Here is an 8,140-nt window from a genome sequence, read left to right on the forward strand (position 1 = left end):
CTTATGCTCCTTCATTTTTTGCAAGCTTCCTCTCCATTCTCTAAGCCATTCCTGCCTTATGAAGCCTGAAACACTTAATCACACGGATCACGGCATTGAATGGTATAAAAGAGAATTCAAATACGCAATTAAGAGATCTCTAGGAAGCAAGTTTTCAATCATAGAACTAAACTAGGAAGGAATTGTAATATCATACAATTCATATGAATAAGTGGGTGAAAAGCTGATAAAAACCACTCAATTTAGCACGAGATAAACCATAAAACAGTGGTTTATCAACCTCCCCACACTTAAATATTAGCATATCCTCATGCTAAGCTCAAGAAGACAAAGAGAATGAATAAGGGAGAGTGAGACTCGTGAAATGCAACCTATGTATATGAATGCAACTACATGCTAAAATGATTCTACCTACTTGGTGAAAAAGTAAATAAATCTTTCAAGAACAAATATGAACTGGATTTCACTAATTCAAATCACAAAATAAAGTACAAATGACTTGCAAGAAGAAAATAGCTCATGAAAGCAGGGAACAAGGAATCGAGCATCGAACCCTCACGGAAGTGTATGCACTCTAATCGCTCAGGTGTTTAAGGTTTGATCTCTCAATTCTCTACTAACCTTGCTTTCTAAGGCTTGCTTTTCTTCTACCATTCAACAAATAATTAATGCACAGATACACATATCAGGAGGTCTTTTAAGGGTTGTAATGGGGTTAGGGTCAAGGTAGGATTGTATTTGGCCAAGTGGACTAAAATCTGAATCCTTAATTAACCTAAACTTTTCCCACCTAACTTAAGACAATCCATGCAATCACAATTCAAGATCTAACTGCCCATTAACTATTTTTACCATACATTCATGCATCCCAAATTTAAGTACAACTCATATGCATTAATTTCACCATTTACTTTGGGGTGTTTTGTCTCCTTTTTATTGTTTGCTCTTTTTCTTTTCTTTTTCACTTTTTTTTCTTTTTTATTTTTTTTCTTTTTTTTTTATTTTTCTCAATGCATATGATTAAAGTATTGAATGCAATAATATGTGCTCAACTATTATTTTGCACATTTTCACAAAAATATACAACACCTAATTACTCAAACCAAATATTTTCAAACCCAACTTCCCCACACTTAAATCATGAGCACTTTTACTAGTCTAAGCTAACCAAGGATTCAAATTAAGGACATTATTGTTTTTCGCTTAAATTTAGTAATGAGCTAAAGTAAAGAATAAACGGGTAGAATAGGCTCAAATTGGTTTGCAAAGGATAATGAAAGGGTAAGGCTATATGGGTATGTAAGTTTAGTGAAACAAGGCCTCAATTATATAAGTGCATGCATACATCAAACAATGGAAATATAGAATTAAGCAAGACAAAGATTACAATTTTGGAGAGAACAACACACACAAAAAATAAAATATATTGGTTGATAAAATGCAACCAATCAAATAGGCTCAAAATCTCACTGGTTTTGTGTGTTTGAGCTCTAAACCATGTTCCAATATAATATTTCTTCAAACAAATTTAACAAAAGTTTTAATTCAAATTAGTGAAATGCTCTAAAAAGTTTCTTGAAAAAGAATTCATCACTTCAACCAAGTAATGGTAATATATGCACAAAATCAAACAAACATGCAAATGCAACAATGAAAAACAAAAATTAAAAATTGGTGTTGAGACGGGACTAACTAACCCGTGGAGATCGGTATCGACCTCCCCACACTTAAAGATTGCACCGTTCTTGGTGCATGCAAAGATGTGCAGGTAGGCGGGGGTTGTGGTTCCTCAGCTGGTGCTCCTGTCGTTCTGCTCTTCGCCGGTGGCTTGTTAGAGGCTTCTTCTTTACCCTTTTTGGTGGCCATCCTGAAAAAGGGAGAAAGGAAAGGGACATGTAATTCAAATAGCTAGAACCGGGAGGAGGAAGGTTCAAGTGATAATCAATGCCAAGGTAAGGGATAATGTCTTAAATACATGGTCGTGACTACATGCAATTAGGACATCAATGGAAATATAGCAAGGCCTATTAAAGCAATTATATGCAAGATGTTTATTGGCATGCTGGCAAGGACATGAGTAGCATAAATCAAACATTAAAAGCCATAATGTATTATTAGTCATATGAAACTAACAATAATATTTGTATTGACAATTATATTTAATTAATAAAATATTGGAAAGGGTTTTGTGAAAAACAGGCATTAGAGTAGAAGGATAGAATAATGAAGAATGCACAATGCCATACGGGCATTTTCACAAACACTTAGTATGCATGTTTAATATGATAGGGGAAGAATGAATTTGGAACATGCAAGAAACCCTTTAAAAAGTAATATATAATTGTGAAACAATTCCGCACAAGCAAAATATAGAAAATAATGAGCCAAATAAATTTTTAACACCAATCAAAATAATGCAATGAATGAAAGTATGCAAATAAATTAAATGAATTAGAATGGAAGTGAAGAGGGATGAGAAGTTAAAGAGATGAAGAAGAAGAAAGTACGAAAAGGAAGAAGAAAGAATTGAGAAAGGGGAAAGAAAAAGATTAAGAAAAGATAAGATAGTTGGCACTGGGATGGATAAGCTGTGCGGCGCAGGTGATGCGGACGCGTGCGTCACGCCATCGCGTGGACTACGCTGGGCTCATGTGACGCGGACGCGTGAGATGCGTGGTCACGTGATTTGGTTAGTGCTTCCAGCACCATGCCAGCAACGTTCCAGCACAACTTTCTGTCTAAATACATTTTTATGTCGATTTCGTAGGCCACGCGTGCGCGTGGGTGACGCGGACGCGTGGGGGCTGGGTTTTGCAAATTGCGCGGACGCATAAGTGACGCGTTCGCGTGGGCCAGCTTGTAACTATGGCATGCCTCCAGCCACACTCTTGCATAACTCTCTGTTTCTTTTCTTCATTGTTGTGAATGCACTATGACGCGAGCGCGTAAGCAACGCAAGCGCGTCGCGTGCCTCAATCCCCTTTTTTTATGCAGTATGCAGAATGCAATGAATGTTATGCACAATTCCAGATTCAATCAAAATTCAAAAATAGACTAAAATGAAAAAGGAACAATCATACCATGGTGGGTTGTCTCCCACCAAGCACTTTTAGTTAAAGTCCTTAAGTTGGACATTTTGATGAGCGGATAATTTATACACTTTTTGGCATTGTTTTTAGGTATTTTTAGTAGGATCTAGCTACTTTTAGGGATGTTTTCATTGGTTTTTGTGTTAAATTCACATTTCTGGACTTTACTATGAGTTTGTGTGTTTTTCTGTAATTTCAGGTATTTTTTGGCTGAAATTGAGGGACCTGAGCACAACTCTGAAAGAAGGTTGACAAAGGACTGCTGATGCTGTTGGATTCTGACCTCCCTGCACTCGAAATGGATTTTCTGGAGCTACAGAACTTCAAATGGCGCGCTCTCAATGACGTTGGAAAGAAGACATCCAGATCTTTCCAGAAATATATAATAGTCTATACTTTATTCGTGATTAAACGATGTAAACTGGCGCTCAACACCAGTTCCATGCTGCATTATGGAGTCAAACGCCAGAAACACGTCACGAACCAGAGTTGAATGCCAGAAACACGTTACAACTTGGCGTCCAACTCTAAAAGAAGTCTCAGCTCGTGTAAAGTTCAAGCTCAGCCCAAGCATACACCAAAGTGGGCCCCAGAAGTGGATTTCTGCACTTAGACTTATTTTTGTATACCCTAGTAACTAGTTTAGTATAAATAGAACTTTTTACTATTGTATTTTCATCTTTGGTCTCGGTTTTATTCTATTATTCATCTTAGGAGACTATTGATCACGTTTGGGGGCTGGCCATTCGGCCATGCCTGAACCTTCATCACTTATGTATTTTCAATGGTGGAGTTTCTACATACCATAGATTAAGGGTATGGAGCTCTGCTGTACCTCAAGTTTCAATGCAATTACTACTATTTTCTATTCAATTCATTTTATTCCTGTTCTAAGATATTTGTTGCATTTCAACATGATGAATGTGATGATCTGTGACACTCATCATCATTCTCACCTATGAACGCGTGACTGACAACCACTTCCGTTCTACCTTAGACCGGGCGCATATCTCTTGGATTTCTTAATCAGAATCTTCGTGGTATAAGCTAGAATTGATGGCGGCAATCATGGGAATCCGAAAAGTTTAACCTTGTCTGTGGTATTTCGAGTAGCATTCTGGGATTGAATGATTGTGACGAGCTTCAAACTCGCGATTGTTGGGCGTGATGACAAACACAAAAGAATCAAGGGATTCTATTCCGACATGATCAAGAACCAACAGATGATTAGCCGTGCTGTGACAGAGCATTTAGACCTTTTTCACTGAGAGGATGGGATGTAGCCATTGACAACGGTGATGCCCTACATACAGCTTGCCATGGAAAGGAATAAGAAAGATTGAAGGAAGACAGTAGGAAAGCAGAGATCCAACAGGGACAAGCACCTCCACACACTTATCTGAAATTCCCACCATTGAATTACATGAGTAACTCTATCTTTATTTTCTATTTTATTTATTATTCGAAAACATGATAACATTTACTATCCGCCTAACTGAGATTTACAAGATGATCATAGCTTGCTTCATTCTCACGTAAGGTATTACTTGGACGACCCAGTGCACTTGCTGGTTAGTTGTGCGGAGTTGTGACTAAGTGTGACTCACGTTTGAGAGCGCTACCAAGTTTTTGGCGCCATTGTTGATGATCACAATTTCGTGCACCAAGTTTTTGGCGCCGTTGCCGGGGATTGTTCGAGGTTGGACAACTGACTGTTCATCTTGTTGCTTAGATTAAGTAATTTTGTTTTTATTTTCTTTTCAAAAGGTTTTCAAAAATATTTTTCAAAATTTTTCCCTTTGTTTTCGAAAATTATTCCAAAATTTTAAGAATGAATTATAGAGTTTCATAGTAACATGTTGAACCCTGACTAGCTGTAAAACCATATCCAAATCCTTTTGGATTAAGGCTTCAAAACCATCAGCATAGAGGCAAGTTAATTGGAATATCAGTTGTTGCATGCCTGATTTATATCTTCTAAAGCTGCCAAAACATTGAAAGATTCCTAGAATTCTTATTAAAAATTTTGAATCTCTTAATTTCTTTTCCTATATGTTTTTCGAAAAAAATAAAAGAAAATACAAAAAATCATAAAATCATAAAAAACCAAAAATATTTTGTGTTCTTGTTTGAGTTTTGTGTCACGTTTTAAGTTTGGTGTCAATTGCATATATATCTTGTCCTTGCATTTTTCGAAAATTCATGCATTCATAGTGTTCTTCATGATCTTCAGGTTGTTCTTGGTAAGTCTTCTTGTTTGATCTTGATGTTATCATGTTTTGTATCTTTTATTGTTTTTCATGTGCATCTTTGCATTCATAGTGTCCATGCATTAAAGATTTCTAAGTTTGGTGTCTTGCATGTTTTCTTTGCATAAAAAATTGTTCAAAAATATGTTCTTGATGTTCATCATGATCTTCAAATTGTTCTTGGTGTTCATCTTGACATTCATAGTATTCTTGCATGCATCATGTGTTTTGATCCAAAATCTTAATGTTTTGGGTCATTTTATATTTTTCTCTCTCATCATTAAAAATTCAAAAATAAAAAAAAATATCTTTTCCTTTTTTCTCTCAAAATTTTGAAAATTTTGGTTGACTTAGTCAAAAATTTTTAAAATTAGTTGTTTCTTGTAAGTCAAGTCAAATTTTCAAATTTTAAAAGTCTTATCCTTTCAAAACTTTTTCAAAAATCAAATCTTTTTCATTTTTTTTATTAATTTTCGAAATTTATTTTTTTTAAATTATTTTTTAAAAATCTTTTTCTTAATTCTATCTTTATTTTCGAAAATTATGCTAACAATTAATATGATCGATTCAAAAATTTGAAGTTTGTTACTTTCTTGTTAAGAAAGGTTCAATCTTTAAAATCTAGAATCATATCTTTTAGTTTCTTGTTAGTTAAGTAATTAATTTTAATTTTAAAAATCAAATCTTTTCCAACCATATCTTTTTAATCATATCTTTTATATCATATCTTTTTCAAAATTATTTTTTTATAAAAAATTTGATTTTAAAATATCTTTTCTAACTTCCTATCTTCTTATCTTCTTATCTTTTCAAATTTGATTTTCAAATCTTTTTCAACTAACTAATTAACTTTTTGTTTGTTTCTTATCTCTTTCAAAACCACCTAACTACTTTTCCCTCTCTACTTTTAGAAAATATCTCATCCCTTTTTCAAAATTCTTTTTAAATTAACTAATTGTTTTAAATTTTAATTTTAATTCTATTTCACCTTTAATTTTCGAAAATCACTAACTACTTTTTCAAAATTTATTTTCAAAATTCCTTCCCTCTCCTCTTCTTCTATTTATTTATTTATTCACTAACACTTCTCTTCATCTCAAATCACTACCTCTATCCTTACCTTTGTGTTTGGATTCTCCATTCTTCTTATTCCCTTTCTTCTTCTACTAATAATAAGGAACCTCTTTATTGTGACATAGAGGATTCCTCTTCCTTTTCTGTTCTCTTCTCTTTCATTTGAGCAGGAATAAGGAAAAAGGCATTCTTGTTGAAGCTGATCCAAAACCTGAAAGGACTCTGAAGAGGAAACTAAGAGAAGCTAAATTACAATAATCCAGAGACAACCTTGCTGAAATTTTCGAACAAGAAAAGGAGATGGCAGCCGAACCCAACAACAATAATGCAAGAAGGATGCTTGGTGATTATACTACACCTACTTCCAAGTTTGATGGAAGAAGCATCTCAATTCCCGCCATTGGAGCAAACAATTTTGAGCTGAAACCTCAACTAGTTGCTCTAATGCAACAAAACTGCAAGTTTCATGGACTTCCATCAGAAGATCCCTATCAACTTTTAACTGAGTTCTTGCAGATCTGTGAGACTGTAAAGACGAATGGAGTAGATCCTGAAGTCTCCAGGCTCATGCTTTTCCCTTTTGCTGTAAGAGACAGAGCTAGAACATGGTTGGATTCACAACCTAAGGATAGCCTGGACTCTTGGTATAAGCTGGTCAAGGCCTTCTTGGCTAAATTTTTTCCTCCTCAAAAGCTGAGCAAGCTTAGATTGGATGTTCAGACATTCAAACAAAAAGATGGTGAACCCCTCTATGAAGCTTGGGAAAGATACAAGCAGATGACCAAAAGGTGTCCTTCTGACATGCTTTCAGAATGGACCATTCTGGATGTATTCTATTATGGTCTGTCTGAGTTTTCTAAGATGTCACTGGACCATTCTGCAGGTGGATCCATTCACCTAAAGAAAATGCCTGCAGAAGCTCAAGAACTTATTGACATGGTTGCAAATAACCAGTTCATGTACACTTCTGAGAGGAATTCCGTGAATAATGGGACGCCTCAAAGGAAGGGAGTTCTTGAAATTGATGCTCTGAATGCCATTTTGGCTCAGAACAAAATGTTGACTCAGCAAGTCAACATGATTTCTCAAAGTCTGAATGGATGGCAAAATGCATCCAACAGTACTAAAGAGGCATCTTCTGAAGAAGAAGCTTATGATCTTGAGAACCCTACAATAGCAGAGGTAAATTATATGGGTGAATCTTATGGAAACACCTATAATTCATCATGGAAAAATCATCCAAATTTCTTATGAAAGGATCAACAAAAGCCTCAACAAGGCTTTAATAATGGTGGAAGAAATAGGCTCAGCAATATCAAGCCTTATCCATCATCTTCTCAGCAACAGACAGAGAATTATGAACAGAATACCTCTAACTTAGCAAATTTAGTCTCTGATCTGTCTAAGGCCACTTTAAGTTTCATGAATGAAACAAGGTCCTCCATCAGAAATCTGGAGGCACAAGTGGGCCAGCTGAGTAAGAAAATCACTGAAACCCCTTCTAGTACTCTCCCAAGCAATATAGAAGAGAATCCAAAAAGGGTGTGCAAGGCCATTGATATAATCAACATGGCTGAACCTAGAGAGGAAGGAGAGGACGTGAATCCCAATGAGGAAGACCTCATGGGACGTCTCTCAAGCAAGAAGGAGTTCCCTGTTGAGGACCCACGGGAATCTAAGGCCCATATAGAGACCATAGAGATTCCATTAAACCTCCTTCTACCATTC

At 35.6% G+C, this 8,140-nt stretch overlaps 1 non-coding gene across 1 annotated transcript; it reads right to left on the reverse strand.

Annotated features, from left to right (window-relative positions):
* Positions 1-7,111: 7,111 nt before the first annotated feature.
* On the reverse strand, positions 7,112-7,219 carry LOC130964534 (small nucleolar RNA R71). The gene has a single exon (XR_009080624.1). It is a non-coding gene; the product is annotated as a small nucleolar RNA R71 (small nucleolar RNA).
* Between the last annotated feature and the right edge of the window lie 921 nt (positions 7,220-8,140).

The sequence above is a fragment of the Arachis stenosperma genome, chromosome 2 (genome assembly GCF_014773155.1).
Source record: "Arachis stenosperma cultivar V10309 chromosome 2, arast.V10309.gnm1.PFL2, whole genome shotgun sequence".
Lineage (NCBI taxonomy): Eukaryota > Viridiplantae > Streptophyta > Magnoliopsida > Fabales > Fabaceae > Arachis > Arachis stenosperma.